Consider the following 22,034-nt stretch of genomic DNA (forward strand, 5'->3'; position numbering starts at 1 on the left):
GGCTGTGAGTGACGTCCGTGCAGTGGTGGTGCATGCAGGGCTTGGTATTGGGATGGGTGGGTTGTGATGGTGGGGTGTATGTGAGGTGGTAGAGTGATGGGGGTGAGGGTAGGGGTGGGCGTATGTGATGGCATGCAAGTAGGGGGGCTACTCCTACCAGGCCCTCGGGATGCAGTATTTCCAAGACCTGCTCCTCCCATGTTGTTAGTTGTGGGGGAGGAGATGGGGTCCACCGGCAGTCCTCTGTACAGCTATCTGGTGTCTTGCTACCATGGAACACACTTTCCCCCGTAGGTCATTCTACCTCTTCCTGATGTCCTGCATGCTCTTCAAAATCGCATGCAACTGACCCAGAGGGTGTGGTGTACCATGCAGCCCCTGACCACGCATAAAGCCAGGTCTCAATCATGTGACACAAATCAAAGAGGCCAATGCCTCACTATTATTTTCCCTATATTGTACCATAGGGAGAGCTCAACCTGTATGTGAAAAGTTACAAGTAGTAGCTTCTTTAGCTTATTGATTGCTAACATGTGACAATCTATTTGTGATTTGCTGTAAATTAATATTCATACTACTTTGATGAACTGTGCAAAATAAATTGAAATTACCACTTGTTGGTGAGGAATAGATATCAGGGTTTATGTGGGATTAAAGAAATGGGAAGGGTGGTCTTTAAAAGGGGCAAGGCAACTCTGGTTACCCCAACCTGTCATGGCTACTGACCCCAGTGAGGAATCCCAGGACAAGGGCAGAGGAACACTACAATGAGGCACATGGGCGAACTAGGAGGGTGATCAAGTGGACCTTCGGCCTCCTGCAGGCCAGGTTCAGGTGCCTCCATATGACAGGTGGATCCCTATTCTACTCACCAAAGAAGATGTGGCAGATCATCGTGGCCTGCTGCATGCTTCACAACTTGGCTTTGAGATGACAGGTGCCTTTTCTGCAGGAGGATGGTCCAGATGGCGGTGTTGTGGCAGCTTTGGAGCCTGTGGACAGTGATGAGGAGGAAGCAGAGGAAGAAGACATGCAGAACAGGGACTCAGTCATCCAGCAATATTTCCAGTGAAACACAGGTGAAAATACATTCCTGCCTACTACATGTACTTTTACACTTCTACCTCTATCCTGTCTGTCGATTTCACCCAGTGTATGGTCACTGAGTTGTCACTTTCCCTTACGGTTTCACAGGTGTGGGTCCCAACGTGTGTCATCTGCTTAGATTCCTCAGGGACTAGAGCTGTGTGACATAGGTATGTTGACATTAAACTTGAAAGAGCATTTTGTCACTATAATTGCTAATACACTATTTCGAAATCACAGACTGACTCCAGATTGTTTTGTGCTTTAAGTGTGTTTATTTAGGTGCTCAATATTGGAGGGGGTGGTAAAATGGTGAGGGGTGATGGCGGAGGAATGTCCATGGCAGAGTCCAGTCTATTAGTCTCACAGGTGCATTGCCCATATGGGCATAGGAAGTGGAGCTGGGGCAGTTTCAATATGGACAGGGTGACAAAGTGGGACAGTGGGATGACAATCAGGGTGGTCTCATTTCTTGGCGGGGGTCTTGGCATCATGCTCTGTCTTGTTCCTGGATCTCAGGGACCGTTTGCGGGGTGGTTCTCCCTCTGCAGGGGGTGGGGTGCTGGTGTGGTGGTCCTGTGGCGGTGCCTCCTGTCCACTAGCGCCGGCGGAGGTGGTGGGCAGTTCATCGTCCATGCTAGTGTCAGGGGCCCCTTGTAGTGCCACAGTGTCCCTCCTGGTGTTGAGTAGTTCCTTCAGCACCCCTACAATGGTGCCCAGGGCGGAGCTGATGGTTCTGAGTTCCTCCCTGAACCCTAAATACTGTTCCTCCTGCATGCGCTGGGTCTCCTGAAACTTGGCCAGTACCGTTGCCATCGTCTGCTGGGAGTGGTGATAGGCTCCCATGATGGAGGAGAGGGCCTCGTGGAGAGTGGGTTCCCTTGGCCTGTCAGCCCCCTGTTGCACAGCAGCCCTCCCAGTTCCCCTGTGTTCCTGGGCCTCTGTCCCCTGGACCGTGTGCCCACTGCCACTGCCCCCAGGTCCCTGTTGTTGTTGGGGTGGTGGGTTATCCTGGGTTCCCTGTAGTGGTGGACACACAGCTGATTGATGTGTCCTGGGGACGGGGTATGGAACCGTTGGGAGGGTGCTGTGCTGGTGTTTCCAGAGGGGGGAAGGTCTGTGGTGGCCTGTGCCTGTGTGAGGGGAACTGACTGTCCCAAGGCCCAAGATGGTCCGTACTGGTCATCTTGATCCAGGTGGACAGAGGTGCTGTCATCACTGTGGGCCTCTTCTGTGGGTGGAGTGGAGATGTCTGGACCCTCCTGTCTGGTGACGTTGGGTAGTGGTCCTGCAGGGGTGGAAAGGATGATTATTGCATCTGTATGTGTCATGGTGTGCAATGGGTGGGTGACCGTGTACCCCAGTACCCCATTCCTGTGTGTGGGCTTGTGTGATGATGGTTTAGGGGGTTGTATGGGTATGTGCAGTGGGCATGCTTTAGTGATGGGTGTCCATGCGTTGGTGTTGCATGCAGGGCTTGGTGTTGGGATGGGTGGTTTGTGATATTGGTACATTTGTGAGGAGTTGGAGTGATACGGGTGGGGGTGAGGGTGGGGGTATGTGATAGCATGCAGGTAGGGTGGGGGATGTAATAGTTAAAATTTGACTTACCAGAGTCCATTCCTCCACCTACTCCTGCGAGGTCCTCAGGATGCAGAATCGCCAAGACCTGCTCCTCCCATGTTGTTCGTTGTGGGGGAGGAGGTGGGGGTCCGCCGCCAGTCCGCTGAACCGCCTGATGGTGTCTTGACAACACGGAACGCACCTTCCCCCGTAGGTCGTTCCACCTCTTCCTGATGTCCTCCCGATTTCTTGGGTGTTGTCCCACTGCGTTGACCCTGTCGATTATTCTTCGCCATAGCTCCATCTTCCTTGCAATTGAGGTGTGCTGCACCTGTGCTCCAAATAGCTGTGGCCCTACCCGGACGATTTCCTCCACCATGACCCTGAGCTCCTCCTCCGAGAACCTGGGGTGTCTTTGCCGTGCCATGGGGTGGTGTAGGTGATGTGTGGGGTGGTGTGTGTGGTGATAAGTGTGGTGATATGTAGTGGTGTGTGGAATTTTGTGCGTGGAAGTTGTGTGGGTGATGGTGTTGTGTGCCTGTGGATGCTAGTTTGTGGAGGGTGGTGTCTCTCTCTCTGGCCTTCTCTCTGTAATAGTGGTCGTAAGGGTTTGTGGGTGATGTCGGTGTGTGTTTTATAGTGTATTGGGTGTGTGGGAGTGGTGTGTGTATGTGTGTCAGGTGTGTGTATTTCGAATCGTCCAATGTGGCTGTGTTTTGAGTGTGTGTATTTTGAGCGCGGCGGTGTGTACAAATGGAATACCGCGGTTGAAAGACCACCGCGTGGATTCGTGTGTCGTGATAGTGTGGGCGTATTTCTGTTGGCGTGACGGTGGAGGTTTTGTTTTCGCCAGTTTATCACTGACCTTTGGTGTGGCGGACTTGTGTGGGTGTCTGGATTTTGTCGGATTCCGAGATGTGGGTCATAATAGCTGTGGCGGAATTCCGCGGCCGCAGCGGTGTGTTGGCAGTCTTCTGCACGGCGGTAAGCGGCTTTTACCGCCAATGTTGTAATGACCCCCTTTATATCACTTCTCAGTGATATCTTTACAAATTCATATTGCATCTTTGATCGTTTTGACCTGCAAATACCCAGATAAATATTATATATTTTTCTAAACACTGTGTGGTGTATTTTTGTGGTGCTATATTGTGTTATTGTATGATTTATTGCACAAACGCTTTACACATTGCCTTCTAAGTTAAGCCTGACTGCTCAGTGCCAAGCTACCAGAGGGTGGGCACAAGATAATTTGGATTGTGTGTGACTTACCCTGACTAGAGTGAGGGTTCTTGCTTGGACAGAGGGTAACCTGACTGCCAACCAAAAACCCCATTTCTAACATTGGTGATCAGTGGTGAGGATAGGACTTGTATTTGTGCAGTGACATACAGTAGCTAAGTATTTCACTACCTACCCACAGTTGAAGGTCAACTTGATTTTTTCATCTTTTTGCTTTTGGTTCTCTGATGTCCTCCTGGATATATTGTTGATGTTTTGGACTTTGGTTTTTGGTTTTGCCTGTGATACCTTGCCAGATTGGGAATGGGTACCTATTTCACAGACGACTACGGTGTATCATACATTGTGCCTGTTGAATCCCTCACCAAGGCTGAGTGAAGGGGACTTTGCAGAAAATGGGGACTTCCTATTTCAAGGAGATCCACTAAGATGGAACTGCTAGATATCTATGTAGCCTGGGGAGAAGCCCAATGGGCAGAGGAACAGGCAGCAAAGAACCAAAAGAATCATAGCCCTGAGAATGATTATGAGGAGGAGGACTGCTCAGATGAGGAGGAGGACTACTCAGATGGGGAAAGAGAACCAGTGAGAGATGAATGGCTCCTAGCTCAAGAGCGGAGGATGAAAGAGCTAGATGAGTTTATTGAGAGGGCTGAGGCAGCAAGAGCCTTAGCCCTGGAAAAAGAAAGGATTGCAGCTCAGGAGCTGAGCTGTGAAGAGCTGAAACTGGAAGCCGGAAGGGCTGAGTCCAGTTCAGATGGTGGCAGCAAAAATCTTGCATCCGGTACTGCTGAAGAAGGGCACAAGCCCAGAGATGTGGTGCCCAACTTGAAGAAGGGAGTTGACACACCCCAGGCGGTTCAAGAGTATGAGGTAGTTCCCGTTATGCACAGGGTCCCTGAGAAGGATTGGGGAACTGGCACAGCGAGTCATATTCCTACTGGGGGAGGGACACTTTACTGACTCTAGAAGAGAGTGACAGGGAAAAGGGATCCCCCCTGGTGGACGTCCTGGATATAGAGTGTGGAGACATCCCAGAAGAGCATGGGTTGAGTGTCAGGGACAGTCAGATACTGTCTCACCAGTCTCAGGAGGGTGATGTAGAGTGCTTTTTCAAGGCTGAGTCACTGGATGGTTGGGTGAAGGGTACTGTGGTTAATACATGTGAAGGGCAGAGTGATGTAATTACTGGAGAGCATATGTCTGGTCCTTATCTTCCAGAGCTACGCCAACACCAGGTGGAGTGTGAGTTCTCTGACCCCAAGGAGCTTACAATGGAGGCAGACTTCTGGGTGACTACCAGAGAGTCTGAAGAGGCATTTGGGGGTGCTCCTGAAGGGAGTGGTCTAGGTGTTTCCCAACCAAGTGAGGTGGGAGAGGATTGTAGTGTCCCAGGTAGGTCCCAGGTCCTAGAGGGCTCCATGAGGGAACACCAGGAGGGAAGCCTAGCCTGTACCGTAGGGCCACCTGTTGAGGGAGGCCCTGCAGTGTCAGAAGAACTTGGGGGGGGGGTGACTGTAGCCAGCATCCCACCAGTTCTTGTGTCTGGCAGTACCACTCCTAGTGAGGGATTGCAGAAGTCCAGACAGAGGGTTGAGAGGGGGTTGCGGACCACAGTGGAGGTCCTGGAGAGTCAGGGGTCAGCTCTGAGAGCAGAGCCCCCCAGGAATGACCCAGGTGAAACCGTTTCTGGTTTGGGGGAGATCCAGACTCTGCCAGATGGGCAGAGGTCAGGAGACCTGCGCCAACCAGACTCTTGTGTAGCCCTTGGGGACGGTGTGTCTCTTGTTGGCGTGCCAGGCAATGGTTCAACCTCAGGGTGGTGACTCTGGGTTGGATGACCAGGTTCAGGGGTTAAACTCTGGCCTGGTGGGGGGTCAATGTGCCCCCCAAGAAGTCCTGGTGTGTCAGGCAATTGTTCAACCTCAGGGTGGTGACTCTGGGTTGGATGGCCAGGTTCAGAGGTTAAACTCTGACCTGGTGGGGGGTAGGTGTGCCCCCCAAAAAGTCCTGGGTTGCCAGGCAGTGATCCAGTCTGAGGGTACAGACCCTGGGCTGGAAGACCAGGTTCAGGGTGTCCCCCCGGACCTGGAGGGAGGGGCTACTGATAACAGTGCCCCTACCATGTTGTCTTCTGAGGAGGCCCCTCCTAGTTGGAGGGTGCTGGGCCCCAGAAGGGAGGGCAGGGGGAGGGAAGCCTCACCCCAGGCCCTACTCCAACCTGAAGGTACAGACCCCAGGTTGGACGGCCAGTTGCAGGTTAACAGCCCTGCACTGGTGGAGGAATGGTGCAGAGCGGCTTCTATAAGCACCCTGACCATGTTGGTCTCTGGGGGTACCGCTCCAGGAGGGAGGGTACAAAGCCCCAGAGGGGAGGACCAGGTTCAGGCTGTAATCCCTGACCTGGCGGAAGGGAGAGTGGTTAAAGGGTGCCCAGCATCTGGGGCTACCGCCCCCCACTCTCCACAGCCACAGTGGTTGGAGGGCTTTGAGAGACCTTAGGCCTGGCTCTCATCCCTGACAGCTGTCATTAACCACTGTGGCTTGCTGCCCGGGTGGACAGAGTTATCCCTGGGGAGGGCACAAGAGTCACACCCCGGGGGTAGAGTGGGCAACACCACTGTGTTGGTCCTGGTGGTACTATCCTGCTCCTGGGATACGTCTGTGAGCAAAGTAAGGTTAGGTGCTGCACAGATGGTATCCGCAGGTAAGGAGAAAGGTTCCCCATGGGTTGGCTTAGTGGGCCCTGAGAGTATGGACAGAGGGATCCAATTGGAGTCAGGAAGGCGAAGAACTGGAGCATGCCCCTGCTGTTGTGGGCCTGGGTCCTTGTTCTATTGCCTCAAACAGGGAAGTACATCAGGATAGTGATTGTTCTCCCCTGGCTTTAGGCTGGTGGGGGGTCATGTTGGACCTGGCTTTTTGACAGGGTCATTCCCAAACTTTTTGCCTCCTTCCTCCTATTTTTTCTGACCTGTTGTTGTTGGCTTTTGAACTCTGGGCACTTTACCACTGCTAACCAGTGCTAAAGTGCATGTGCTCTCTGTGTAAATTGTACTGTTGATTGGTTTATCCATGATTGGCTATTTGATTTACTTGTCAGACCCTAGTAGAGTGCACTATATGTGCCTAGGGCCTGTAGATTAAATGCTACTAGTGGGCCTGCAGCACTGGTTGTGCCACCCACTTAAGTAGCCCCTTAACCTTGTCTCAGGCCTGCCATTGCAAGGCCTGTGTGTGCAGTTTCACTGCCACTTCGACTTGGCATTTAAAAGTACTTGCCAAGCCTAAAACTCCCCTTTTTCTACATATAAGTCACCCCTAATGTGTGCCCTAGGTAACCCCTAGAGCAGGGTGCTGTGTGGGTAAAAGGCAGGACATGTACCTGTGTAGTTTATATGTCCTGGTAGTGTAAAACTCCTAAATTTGTTTTTACACTACTGTGAGACCTGCTCCCTTCATAGGCTAACATTGGGGCTGCCCTCACACATTGTTGAAGTGGCAGCTGCTGATCTGAAAAGAGCAGGAAGGTCATATTTAGTATGGCCAGAATGGTAATACAAAATCCTGCTGACTGGTGAAGTCGGATTTAATATTACTATTCTAGAAATGCCACTTTTAGAAAGTGAGCATTTCTTTGCACTTAAATCTTTCTGTGCCTTACAATCCACGTCTGGCTAGGTTTAGTTGACAGCTCCTTGTGCATTCACTCAGACATACCCCAAACACAGGATACTCAGCCTCACTTGCATACATCTGCATTTTGAATGGGTCTTCCTGGGCTGGGAGGGTGGAGGGCCTGCCCTCACACAAAGGACTGCCACACCCCCTACTGGGACCCTGGCAGACAGGATTGAACTCAAAGGGGACCTGGTGCACTTCTTAGCCACTCTTTGAAGTCACCCCACTTCAAAGGCAAAATTTAGTATAAAACAGGACATCTGCCCTACCACCTCAGACACTTGCTGGAGAAGAAACCTGAACCAGAACCTACATCCTGCCAAGAAGAAGTGCCTGGCTGCTCAAAGGACTCACCTGTCTGCTTTCTACAAAGGACTGCTGCCTTGCTGTTGGCCTGCTGCCTTGCTGAACTCTTGTCTGGCTGTAAAAGTGCTCTCCAAGGGCTTGGATAGAGCTTGCCTCCTGTTCCCTGAAGTCTCATGGACCAAAAAGACTTCTCTTTTTCATTTGGACTCCTCGTGCGCCGCAAATTTCGACGCACAGCTTGTTCCGCGGTGAAATATTCACTGCACGCCGATCCAGAAAGACGCCTCTCGACGCGACGCCTGCAGTTCGACCGGAACTTCGACGCACGGCCTTGCATGGACAACGCCGCCCGACTTCCAGAGAGGAAATCGACGCAACGCCTGCTGTGAGAAAGAAAATTCCACGCAGAGCCTCCCGGAACGACGAGCAGCCGGATAACAAGCCGAGGAATCTACGAACAGACCCTGGGACATCTGGTAATCCTGCGATCCATAGAAGGAGACGGTCCGCGTGCCAGAAAACGACGCACGTCTTCCCCGAGTGAAAAATAACGACTCAAGTCCGTGTGTGAAGGGGCGAAAGCGACGCACACACCATTTTTCTTCCCGTAGAACGATGCACGTCTCCCCGCGTGAAAAATAACGACGCAAGTCTGTGTGTGAAGGGGCGTAACCGACGCACACACTATTTTTCCACGCATCTCCTCTTCTGCGGCCCTCTGTGGAGATTTTCCACTTTAAACCAGGTACTTTGTGCTTGAAAGAGACTTTGTTTACTTTTTAAAGACTTAAGACACTTTGGGGGTCATTCTGACCGCGGCGGACGGCGGTCGCCGCCCGCCAAGCGGTTCCCGCCGAAAGACCGCTCCGCGGTCAAAAGACCGCGGCGGTCATTCTGGCTTTCCCACTCGGCCGGCGGGCGACCGCCGAAAGTCCGCCCGCCAGCCCAGTGGGAAACACCCTTCCCACGAGGACGCCGGCTCAGAATGGAGCCGGCGGAGTGGGAAGGTGCGACGGGTGCAGTTGCACCCGTTGCGAATTTCAGTGCCTGCAAAGCAGACACTGAAATTCTTCGTGGGGCCCTCTTACGGGGGCCCCGCGGCACCCCCTACCGCCATCCTGTTCCTGGCGGGAGAACCGCCAGGAACCGGATGGCGGTAGGGGGTGTCAGAATCCCCATGGCGGCGGAGCGCGCTCCGCCGCCATGGAGGATTCTCAAGGGCAGCGGGAAGTCGGAGGTACACCGCCGACTTTCAGTTTCTGGCCGCGGCTGAACCGCCGCGGTCAGAATGCCCAGCGGTGCACCGCCAGCCTGTTGGCGGTGCTACCGCCGACCTCCGCCATGGCGGTAATTACCGTCAGGGTCAGAATGACCCCCTTTATATCACTTCTCAGTGATATCTTTACAAATTCATAATGCATCTTTGATCGTTTTGACCTGCAAATACCCAGATAAATATTATATATTTTTCTAAACACTGTGTGGTGTATTTTTGTGGTGCTATATTGTGTTTTTGTATGATTTATTGCACAAACGCTTTACACATTGCCTTCTAAGTTAAGCCTGACTGCTCAGTGCCAAGCTAACAGAGGGTGGGCATAGGATAATTTGGATTGTGTGTGACTTACCCTGACTAGAGTGAGGGTTCTTGCTTGGACAGAGGGTAACCTGACAGCCAACCAAAAACCCCATTTCTAACAGCTCCCAATGGGAATCTACACTTTTTTCATATTAAAAGGTAGCCCCCATGTTAACCTATGAGAGGGACAGGCCTTGCACCAGTGAAAAACGAATGTAACAATATTCCACTGTCAGGACATATAAAACACCTTACTATGGTGGTCATTCTGACCTCGGCGGTAAAAGGCGCCTACCGCCGGTCAGAAATCCTCCATAATTCCGCCGCGGTCGCGGTAACCCGCCACGGTCATTCTGACCCGCAGCAGCCAAACCTCCGAAAATCCGACAGCCACAACAGACCGCCAGACCAGCGGTCGGTGGAAAAGTGGAGGTGACCAAACCTCCACCGTCACGCCAACAGAAATACTCCCATGCCATTACGACCCACGAATCCACGCGGCGGTCTTTCAAACGCGGTTTTCCATTGGCGGTACACACCGCCGCGGTCAGAATACACACAAACGAACAAAACTCAGCCACATTGGCCGATTTGAATTCCACACACCTGATACACATACACACACCACTCCCACACACACAATACAATATAAAACACACACCCACATCACCCACAAACCCCTTCGACCAAAATCCTAAAAGAAGCACTGAGAGACACATCAGCGATCACAGAACACCATCACACAGAGGCACACTACACCATCACCCACACAATATACACACACAAAACAACACACACCACCACACTCAACACACTTAACTACACATACTCCACCCCACCCATCATACACACCACTCCATGGCACCCCAAAGACACCCCCGCTTCTCAGACGAAGAACTCAGGGTCATGGTGGAGGAAATCGTTCGGGTAGAGCCCCAGCTCTTCGGCACACAGATCCAATACACCAGCATTGCCCGGAGGACGGAGCTATGGCAGAGGATTGTCGACAGGGTCAACGCTGTGGGACAGCACCCCTGAAATCGGGAAGACATCAGGAAGCGATGGAACGACCTACGGGGGAAGGTGCGTTCCATGGTATCCAGGCACAACATCGCCGTGCAGAAGACTGGCGGAGGACCCCCACCTCAACCCCCACAATTTACAACATGGGAGGAGGAAGTCTTGAACATCCTGCATCCTGACGGCCTCGCAGGAGTCGGCGGAGGAATGGATTCTGGTAAGTTGAAGCTTCACTACTGCTTCCCCCCCACCTGCATGCCAAATCATACCCCAACCCTCACCCCCATCCTCGAACCCCACCCTCACCCCCACCCCCATCCTCACCCCCACCCTCACCCCCACCACCATCCTCACCCCCACCACCATCCTCACCCCCACCCCCAGCACACCTATTCCCTGCCAATGTCTCACCATCACAACCCACACATCCCAAAACCTAGGCCTGCATGCGTCCACTAAGCATGGACACCCATCACCAAAGCATGCCCAATGCATATACACATCCCCCCCACAAGCCACCCTCACCAAAGCCCCCACACACGAATGCCAGCACTTGGGGACACGGGAACCCACAGATACACCCATATGCCACACATTGAAACTATAACCATACCTCTATACCCCTGCAGGACCCGACCGCCAACACACTGCCACGGAGGGCCCAGAATTCTCCACACCCCCCACCCAAGAGGCCGTCAGCGATGACAGCAGCTCTGTCGACCTGGACACTGATGACCAGCCCGGACCATCGGGGACCTCTGGACAGTCGGTTCCCCTCACACAGGCACAGGCCACTACAGACCCAAACCCCTCTGGGAACACCAGCACAGCTCCCACCCAGTGGGCCCATGCCTCTGTCTCCAGGGCGCGTCAATCTGCGGTGTGTCTACCACTACAGGGCACCCAGGATAACCCACCACCCCAACAACAACAGGGACCTGGGGGCAGTGGTAGTGGGCACACCGGCCAGGGGGCAGAGGCCCAGGGAAACAGGGCAACTCGGAGGGCAGCTGTGCGACAGGGGGGGGACGGGCCCAGGGAACCCACTCTCCACAAGGCCCTCACCACCATCATGGGAGCATACAACCGCTCCCAGGAGACGATGGCGACGGTACTGGCCCGGTTCCAGGAGATCCAGGTACTGCAGGAGGAACACTATCGGGGGTACAGGGAGGACATCAGAGCCCTCACCTCCACCCTGGTTACCATGGTAGGGCTGCTGCAGGAACTCATCAACACCAGGACGGACACTCAACAACAACAAAGGGCCCCTGCCACTAGCCTGGACCAAGAACAGCCAACCACCTCCGCCGGCGCTAGTAGACAGGAGGCCCCCGCACAACAGCAGCCCACCAGACCCCCACCTCCTGCAGGAGAAGAACCACCCCGCAAGAGGGCCCTGAGATCTCGCAAGAAGACAGAGTAGGATGTCAAGACCCCCGCCAGCAAAGGATACCACCTGATGTCATCCCACTGTCCCACATTGTCACCCTGTCCATCCTTGAACTGCCCATGCTCCATCTCTCCACAGGCCTATGGACAATGCACCTGTGTGACTGTTACTCTGGACTCTGCCATGGACATTCCTTCACCATAGCCCCCACCCACTTGAAACCACCCATCCCATTTTGAGCACTGAAATAAACACCTATTTTGCACAAAACTATCTGGAGTCTGGCTGTGATTTCAAAATATTGTAATTGACATGACAGTGCAAATATGTCCTTGTACATAGTGAAGTCAACAAACAGCTGCCACAAAGCTGTAGTCCATGGGGAAACGAAGCACAGGACTCGTAGTGGGGACCCCAGATCTGAAATAGGGAGGGAAAAGCCACAACTCAGTCATCATACACTGGGGCAAATAGACAGGCAGTAGAGATGCTGGAGAGTAGTTTACATTAACAAAATTATGTTTGAATTGTTACCTGTGTCCTATTGGAAGTACTGTGCAATGATTCTGTCCCTGTTGTCTGTTTCAGCCCCGTCGTCTTCCTCCTCTTCACTCTCCACAGGTTCCACAGCTGCCACAACACCACCATCTGGACCATCCTCCTGCAGGAAAGGCACCTGGCGGCGCAAAGCCAGGTTGTGAAGCATGCAGCAGGCCACGATGATGTGACACACCTTCTTAGGTGAGTACATTAGGGATCCACCTGTCATATGCAGGCACCGAAACCTGGCCTTTAGGAGGCCGAAGGTGCGTTCGATCACCCTCCTAGTTCGCCCATGGGCCTCATTGTACCGTTCCTCTGCCCTGGTCCGGGGATTCCTTACTGGGGTCAGTAGCCACGACAGGTTGGGGTACCCAGAGTCCCCCAATAGCCATACACGGTGTCTCTCTAGCTGTTCCATCACGTAAGGGATGCTGCTATTCCTTAGGATGTAGGCGTCATGCACTGACCCTGGGAATTTGGCATTTACATGCGAGATGTACTGGTCAGCCAAACACACCACCTGGATGTTCATGGAATGGTAACTTTTTCTGTTCCTGTACACCTGCTCCCTGTCTCTTGGGGGAACCAAAGCCACATGGGTCCCATCAATGGCACCAATGACGTTGGGAATATGTCCAAGGGCATAGAAATCACCCTTCACTGCAGCCAATTCGCCCACCTCAGGGAAAATGATGTAGCTCCTCACGTATTTCATCAGGGCCGACAACACTCTGGATAACACCTTCGAAAACATGGGCTGAGACATCCCAGAAGCAATTCCCACTGTTGTCTGAAATGACCCACTTGCCAAGAAGTGGAGTACTGACAGGACCTGCACCAGAGGGGGAATCCCTGTGGGTTGGCGGATGGGGGACATCAGGTCGGTCTCCAGCTGGGCACACAGTTCATGTATAGTGGCACGGTCAAGCCGGTAGGTCAGGATAATGTGGCGTGCTTCCATTGTCGACAGGTCCACCAGCGGCCTGTACACGGGAGGATTCATCCGTCTCCTCGCCAAACCCAGCGGACGGTGCCTAGGAAGGTCAACATGGAGCACACAGTCAAGCAACCCACAGGTACGTACTCACAGCTTGCACAGTAAACGATTCTCTATGCAGTGAATGGCGTGTCTGAGTGGCTATGCAAGGCCTAGGCCTGTGTGACGCAGTTGAAATTGAGCCATGTGGACCCTCGAAATGGCGGCTGCCTGACCTGTGAAGTGTGACAATGGGATGTGAGGTCAATGCGCTGGCGTGGCACACCGCGGCGGTCGGCGGTCGAAGACCGCGGCGCGAAGCCGCATTGGTTAACATTGAAGCCTATGGGTTTCAGGAGCCAATGGCGAAGGGCGCCGGCGGTGGCGGTACGCACCGCCGCGGTACGCACCGCCGCGGACGTGACCGTCATTTTCTATCTACTTATTCACTTGCAACTTGAACTTTCACATTAGAGGACCTATACTGCAAGTGTTGCTGTGACCTCGGTCTGGAAGGGACAATGGCTGCTGCGCCTGGGGAAAGGGCCCCTGCCTTCACTGGAGAAGAGTTGGAGAAACTTGTGGATGGGGTCCTCCCCCAGTATGCGCTAATCTACGGTCCTCCAGACCAACAAGTGAGTTTAATTCAATATGGATTTGGGGCCACTGGCTGGCTTGGGGGCCTGGCGGGGGGCCTGGCGGGGGGCCTGGCGGGGATGGGGGGCATGTTGGGGTTGGCGGGGGGCCTGGCGGGGGGCCTGGCGGGGATGGGGGGCATGTTGGGCCTGGCGGGGGGCATGGCGGGGGGCCTGGCGGGGATGGGGGGCATGTTGGGCCTGGCGGGGGGCCTGGCGGGGATGGGGGGCATGTTGGGCCTGGCGGGGGCATGGCGGGGGGCCTGGCGGGGATGGGGGGCATGTTGGGCCTGGCGGGGGGCATGGCGGGGGGCCTGGCGGGGATGGGGGGCATGTTGGGCCTGGCGGGGGGCCTGGCGGGGGGCCTGGCGGGGGGCCTGGCGGGGATGGGGGGCATGTTGGGCCTGGCGGGGGGCCTGGCGGGGATGGGGGGCGTTGGGCCACTGGCAACGAAAATGCAGACAAACTTGAACGTGGTATTTCTCCCTCCCTGTACGTGTCACATAGGTCCGCGCCCATGAGAAGATCGGGATTTGGCGTGCCATCGCCAAGGAAGTCCGGACCCTGGGGGTCCACCATCGACGGGGCACCCACTGCCGCAAGAGGTGGGAGGACATCCGCCGCGGGACCAAGAAGACCGCCGAGTCTCTGCTGGGGATGGCCTCCCAACGTAGGCGGTGTGCCTGCCGTCAACTGACCCCCCTGATGTTCCGGATCCTGGCGGTGGCCTACCCTGATTTGGATGGGCGCGTGAGGGCAGCACAGCAGACACAAGGGGGTGAGTACAAGCATTATCTACTCTGTTGTCGCGCAGTGGAGGTGTCTGGGTGGGGGAGGAGGGCTGTGGGTCCCCCTAGGCCAGGGCGATATCTGTAGGCTGGGCACCCCCGTAAGCCACTGTGTCCCCAGCCACCACCCTCAGTAGTGTGCCAGTACAGCCATCCCTGGGCCGTGTCATCCATGGGTGCAGTTGTCAACTCTAGGCGTGTAGGGCATGTTCCACGGAATGCGTAGGGGACCCCAAGTGCGCAACTTAGTGCAGGGGGCATCTGTGTCTGTCATGTCCACTAACTGTACCGGTGATCCATGTACTCAAAATCTCTTTATTTCTCTCTCCCCCCCCCTTTTTGTTTGTCTTTCTGTGCTTGTGTGCATCAGCATCATCAGGCGGAGGAGAAGTGGCATCGGGGCAGGAGGGAGCTGCATCTCACATGGCCCAGGAGGGCCATGCCACAGAGTCTGACTGGACCAGTGAGACGGAGGGCGAGGGGAGCTCCACAACGGGGACGACTGGACCCTGCAGCGACACGGACACGTCCTCGGAAGGGAGCTCCCTTGCGGGGGTGGCACCATCCGTGCCCCCCGCCATTACAGGTACAGCCGCCACCCAGCGCACCATCTCCGCCCTCCCAGCAGCCTCTCAGCGTTCGCCCCGTGCCCGCTCTGCCAGGAAGCCGGGCATCTCCTTCGCCCCAGGCACCTCAGGCCCTGCCCCTGTTACCCCCGCTGCCCTCAGTGAGGAGGTCATTGACCTCCTCCGAACGCTCATTGTTGGGCAGACTACCCTTTTGAATGCCATCCAGGGGGTGGAGAGGGAGGTTCATCGCAGCAATGCGTACCTGGAGGGCATTCATTCGGGTCAGGCTGCCCATCAGCGATCGTTCCAGGCTCTGGCCTCAGCACTGACGGCAGCCATTGTCCCTGTCTCCTGCCTCCCTCTACTAACTCCCTCCTCCCAGTCTCCTGTTCCTCTGCCTGTCCCACCCACACCATCAGACCAGCCTGCACACACCTCAACACCCAAGAGCAGCTCATCCAAACATAAGCACCACAGATCACGCAGACATTCACACAAGCAACATTCCGATGCAGACATGCCAACAGTCACTACCACCTCTGTGACCCCCACCTCCTCGTCTCCCTCCTCCCTCCCTGTGACGTCTACACTCACACCTTCATTCACCTCACCATCAGCCAGTGTTTCCATCACCAGCACACCCTCCAGTACAGTCCGCACACGTGCAGTCACGACCCCCACTGCCATTTACACGTCCCCTGTGTCCTCTCCCACTGTGTCTGTCACCCCCTCTTCTACACCACACAAACGCAGCCACCCACCCAACAGCCATCCACCTCACGACAGCCTCCCGCTCCTGCACCTGCACCTAAAGACATCAAACTTGTCTCGCCTACAACCACATCCTCTCCCTCCACTCCCATACCCACTGTACCTACCACTATCCATTGTCCTAGGAAAATCTATCTCTCTACTGCTACCTTCTTTCCTGACCCTGAGCCCACCCCTCCTTCTCGTCGGGGTAAGAAGAGCACCTCAGCCACCACCAGCCCTGCAGCCCCCTTGACAAGGGTGCAGGGGTATTGGAGCCCACCAGCCCGCAGGTCTGGATCTTCGCCCAGCAGCAAGGGGACAGCCAGCCCACCCCCTGGGAAGAGGAACAGAAGGCGGAAGGGCCGCCGCCGGAGCCCGGGTTCTATATCCCCCCAGGACACAAGCCAGCCACCGTCAACAGCCACAGCTCCAAAGGGAGGAAAGGGCCACAGACTCCCGACTAAGGAGGGCAAGGGCAGCAAGGCGGAGAAGTCAGGCAGCAGGCCTGCTGCCCATGGAGGACCCGTCACAGCTGCCCAGGAGGAGCCCGCAACCCCCATAGCCGCTGCCCAGGGAGGAACCGGCACAGCTGCCCCGGGAGAGCCCACCACCCCCATAGCCGCTGCCCAGGGAGGACCCAGCCCAGCTGGCCAGGAGGGCCCCACCACCCACAGCCCAGGTGGGCATTGAAGGAGCACCATCCCCGCTGCCCAGGAGGGCACCACCAGGCAATGAGCAGTTGGCCATAGAATGGCCGCCGTCTCCAGCACCGCTCCGCTGGGGACCGCCGTCTCAAGAACCGCTGAACTGGGCCCTTCAAGGCAAGGACCGCTGAACTGGGCCCTTCAAGGCAAGGACCTCTGAACTGGGCCCTTCAAGGCAAGAACCGCTGAACTGGGCCCTTCAAGGCAAGAACCGCTGAACTGGGCCCCGCCGTCTCCAGCACCGCTCCGCTGGGGACCGCCGTCTCAAGAACCGCTGAACTGGGCCCTTCAAGGCAAGAACCGCTGAACTGGGCCCTTCAAGGCAAGAACCGCTGAACTGGGCCCCGCCGTCTCCAGCACCGCTCCGCTGGGGACCGCCGTCTCAAGAACCGCTGAACTGGGCCCTTCAAGGCAAGGACCGCTGAACTGGGCCCTTCAAGGCAAGGACCGCTGAACTGGGCCCTTCAAGGCAAGAACCGCTGAACTGGGCCCTTCAAGGCAGGAACCGCTGAACTTGGCCCTTCAAGGCAAGAACCGCTGAACTGGGCCTGCCGTCTCCAGCACCGCTCCGCTGGGGACCGCCGTCTCAAGAACCGCTGAACTGGGCCCTTCAAGGCAAGAACCGATGAACTGGGCCCTTCCAGGCAGGAACCGCTGGCCCTTTGGCAGACGTGGCATGGCAGGATCTGTCTCGGGCAGGGCTGCAGGATGTCCTCTGGCCAACATGCGTCCTCCAGTGGCAGTGGAGTCTGTTATGGACTGTTTGTATGGAGGCCACCCACTGTATGGACTGTTTGGACTGTGGCTTTGCTCTCCCCAGGATGGCCCAGTGGGCAGGCCACCCACTGTATGGACTGTATGGACTGTGGCTTTGCTCTCCCCAGGATGGCCCAGTGGGCAGGCCACCCACTGTATGGACTGTATGGACTGTGGCTTTGCTCTCCCCAGGATGGCCCAGTGGGCAGGCCACCCACTGTATGGACTGTATGGACTGTGGCTTTGCTCTCCCCAGGATGGCCCAGTGGGCAGGCCACCCACTGTATGGACTGTATGGACTGTGGCTTTGCTCTCCCCAGGATGGCCCAGTGGTCATGGAGTCCCCTCGTGGATCTGGCGTCGTGTACTCAAGTGGCTGAGGAGCCCCCCCTTCCCTTCCCCCTGAGGTGCCTGTCCTTTTTTCTTTCTGATGCCCCTGCAGTGTTCTCTCCGTGGAGTTCTTGTCGTGGGACTGGGCCTTGCCCCTTTGCTCAGGACCCCTGTGGTCCACGGACAGTGGTTGGACTACATTTAGTAGATGTATATATTTTGTACATAGTTTATTTATTTATTTGGATTACTGCTGTCCATTTTTCAATATATCTGCCCGTTTAAGATCTCTTCTTTTGGTCTTTGCATTATTTCGGAGGGGGGGGTTTGTGGGTTGTGACAGTGATCTGTGGGAATGCATTGATGTGTGTGTTGTAGTGGGTGTGGGTGGGTGGGTGTGTGCCAGTAATCTTTTCCCTCCCCTGTGTCGTAGGTGCAGTACTCACCGATGTCTTCCGCGCCGCCGGGCGTGCTCCTGGTACAGGAGCAGGTATAGGAGTGCGGGGATGACCTGCAACTCGGGTTACATACTGCCGGAATCTCATGTGGAGTATGTGGAGGTGAGCGTTTTCCCGTTCGTAGTCTGTTTCTGCCGTGTTTTTATCGGCGGTGCTCCCGCCCCGGAAAAGGTGGCGGATTGGTGGGTCGTGATAGGGTGGGCGGTACATTGTCTGCCGCCTGGCTGTTGGTGGGGACCGCCGCGCTGTTTGTTTGTTCCGCCGTGGCGGGCGGAGTGTTAATGCGGCGGGCTGTGTTGGCGGTTCCCGCCAGGGTCAGAATTGCATATTTTGGACCGCCGGCCTGTTGGCGGGTTGGCCGCCGCTTTATCACCGACCGCCAGGGTCAGAATGAGGGCCCATATGTCCTATCTTAACCATACACTGCACCTTGCCCTTGGGGCTCCTTATGGCCTACCTTAGGGGTGTCTTATATGTAAGAAAAGGGAAGGTTTAGGCCAGGCAAGTGGGTACACTTGCCAAGTTGAATTTACAGTTAAAACTGCACACAGAGACATTGCAGTGGCAGGTCTGAGTCATGATAACAGGGCTACTTATGTGGGTGGCACAACCACTGCTGCAGGCCCACTAGTAGCATTTGATTTACAGGCCCTGGACACATCTAGTGCACTTTACTAGAGACTTACTAGTAAATCAAATATGCCAATCATGCATAATCCAATTACATACACATTATGTATAGGAGCACTTGCACTTTAGCACTAGTTAGCTGTGGTAAAGTACCCAGAGTAACAAAATCAGCAAAAACAGAGTCCAACACACATCAACAGCCTGGGAAACAGAGGCAAAAAGTTAAGGGAGACCACGCCAAGGATGAAAAGTTGAACAATACCTATTGTTCACTCTTTATATTTCACAAAATGAATTGCTGTATACCCGGTATAGAATGAAAACCCATTTCAAGGTGCAGCTCATTTACTGGCTCTGGGTACCTAGGGTTCTTGATAAACCTAAAAGCCCTATATATCCCCACAACCAGAAGAGTCCAGCAGATGTAACGGTATATTGCTTTCACAAATCTTACATCGCAGGAAAAGGTTACAGAGTGAAACGTGGGGAGAACTGCTCCAAATAACCAAAAAAAGGCCTGACACCTGAGGGGAAAAAGGCCTGGCAGCCAAGGGGTTAAATGGCTTCTGATATGTTTTTGCAACAACTATTTAACAGCTTTTTCAATGAATTCTACTTAGCAATAGAGATTCTATTTGTATTCTTCACATTTGCAAGCATGCTCTCTCTTTCAGATTAAAGAGGCAAGCACCAAGGGCCAAATTTAAGAGCCCCTAGCACCACCTTAGCATTGCCTTAGCGTTTTTTTTTATGCTAAGGGGCGCTAAAGTGGCATTTTCCACATGTCATATTTACAAAGACACTCACCAGGGGGTTGGAGACTGCATTGTGTGAGGGCAGGCACAGCCCTTTCAGGTGTGAGTGACCACTCCTCCACTCCCTCCTAGCACAGATGGCTCATTAGGAAATGCAGACTACACCCCAACTCCATTTGTGTCACTGTCTATTGAGAGGTGCAACCAGCCCAACTGTCAAACTGACCCAGACAGGGAATCCACAAACAGGTAGAGTCACAGAAATGGTATAAGCAAGAAAATGCTCACTTTCTAAAAGTGCCATTTTCAAACACACAATCTTAAAATCAACTTTACTAAAAGATATATTTTTTAATTGTGAGCTCAGAGACACCAAACTTCACATGTCTATCCGCTCCCAAAGGGAATCTGCACTTTAATCATATTAAAAGGTAGCCCCCATGTTAACCTATGAGAGGGACAGGCCTTGCACCAGTAAAAAACGAATTTAGAAATATTCCACTGTCAGGACATATAAAACATCTCACTATGGCGGTCATTCCAACCTTGGCGGTAAAAGCCGCTTACCGCCAGTCAGAAGACCGCCATAACACCGCCGCGGTAAACCGCCACGGTCATTCTGACCCACAACAGGCACACCGCCAAAATTCCGACATCCACAAAAGTCCGCCACACCAAAGGTCAGCGATAAACTGGCGATGACCAAACCTCCACTGTCACGCCAACAGAAATACGCCCATGCCATTACGACCCACAAATCCATGCAGCGGTCTTTCAACCGCGGTATTCTATTGGCGGTACACACCGCCGCGGTCGAAATACACATACTCGTACAAAACACAACCACATTGGACTATTCAAAATACACACACCTGATACACATACACACACCACTCCCACACACCCAATACAATATAAAACACACACCCACATCACCCACAAACCCCTACAACCAGAAATTCAGAGAGAAGGCGAGAGAGAGACACCACAGTCAACTACCAAGCATCCACAGGCACACAATACCAATACCCACAGAACTTCCACGCACCTCACACAACACACCACTAAATAGCACCCCACCTATCACTACACACTCCACCCCACACATCATCCACACCACCCCATGGCACCTCAAAGACACCCCAGGTTCCCAGATGCTGAACTCAGGGTCATGGTGGAGGAAATCCTACGAGTAGAGCCCCAGCTGTTCGGGACACAGGTGCAGCACACCACCATTGCCAGGAAGATGGAGCTATGGAGCAGAATAGTGGACAGGGTCAACGCTGTGGGACAGCACCCGAGAAATAGGGACGACATCAGGAAGCGGTGGAACGACCTACGGGGGAAGGTGCGTTCCATGGTATCAAGGCACAACATCGCGGTACAGCGGACTGGCGGCGGACCCCCACCTCCTCCCCCAGAGTTTACAACATGGGAGGAGCAAGTCTTGAACATCCTGCCTCCTGAGGGCCTTGCAGGAGTCGGTGGAGGAATGGACTCTGGTAAGTCTCATCTTCACTACTTCATCCCCCCCACCTCACCTGCATGCCAACTCATACCCCCACCCTCACCCTTACCCCCATCACAACTACCCCTTGCAAATGTCTCACCATCACAACCCACCCATCCCAACACTTAGCCCTGCATGCGGCCCCAAAGCATGGACACCCATCACCAAGGCATGCCCAATGCACATACCCATCACCCCCCCCCAAAATACCGTCACAACAGCCCCCACAAAGGAATGCCAGCACTGGGGTACACGGGCACCCACCCATTGCACGCCATTGGCACACACAGAAGCAATAACCATTCTTTTATACCCCTGCAGGACCCGAACGCCAGGTCACCGCGCAGGAGGGTCCACAAATGTCCCCTCCACCCCCAGGAGAGGCCCACAGTGATGACAGCAGCTCTGTCTCCCTGGATCTAGATGACCAGCCCAGTCCATCGGGGACCTCAGGACAGTCGGTTCCACTCAGACCTTCCCCCCTCTGGGAACACCAGCACAGCACCCACCCAGCGGGCCCATACCTCTCTCCCCAGGACACGTCAATCAGCGGTGTGTCCACCACTACAGGGAACCCAGGCTAACCCACCACCCCAACAACAACAGGGACCTGGGGGCAGTGGTAGTGGGCACACAGTCCAGGGGACAGAGGCCCAAGGAAACAGGGGAACTGGGAGGGCAGCTGTGCGACAGGGGGGGGACAGGCCAAGGGAACCCACTCTCCACGAGGCCCTCTCCTCCATCATGGGAGCATACC

Source organism: Pleurodeles waltl, chromosome 2_2 (genome assembly GCF_031143425.1).
Source record: "Pleurodeles waltl isolate 20211129_DDA chromosome 2_2, aPleWal1.hap1.20221129, whole genome shotgun sequence".
Lineage (NCBI taxonomy): Eukaryota > Metazoa > Chordata > Amphibia > Caudata > Salamandridae > Pleurodeles > Pleurodeles waltl.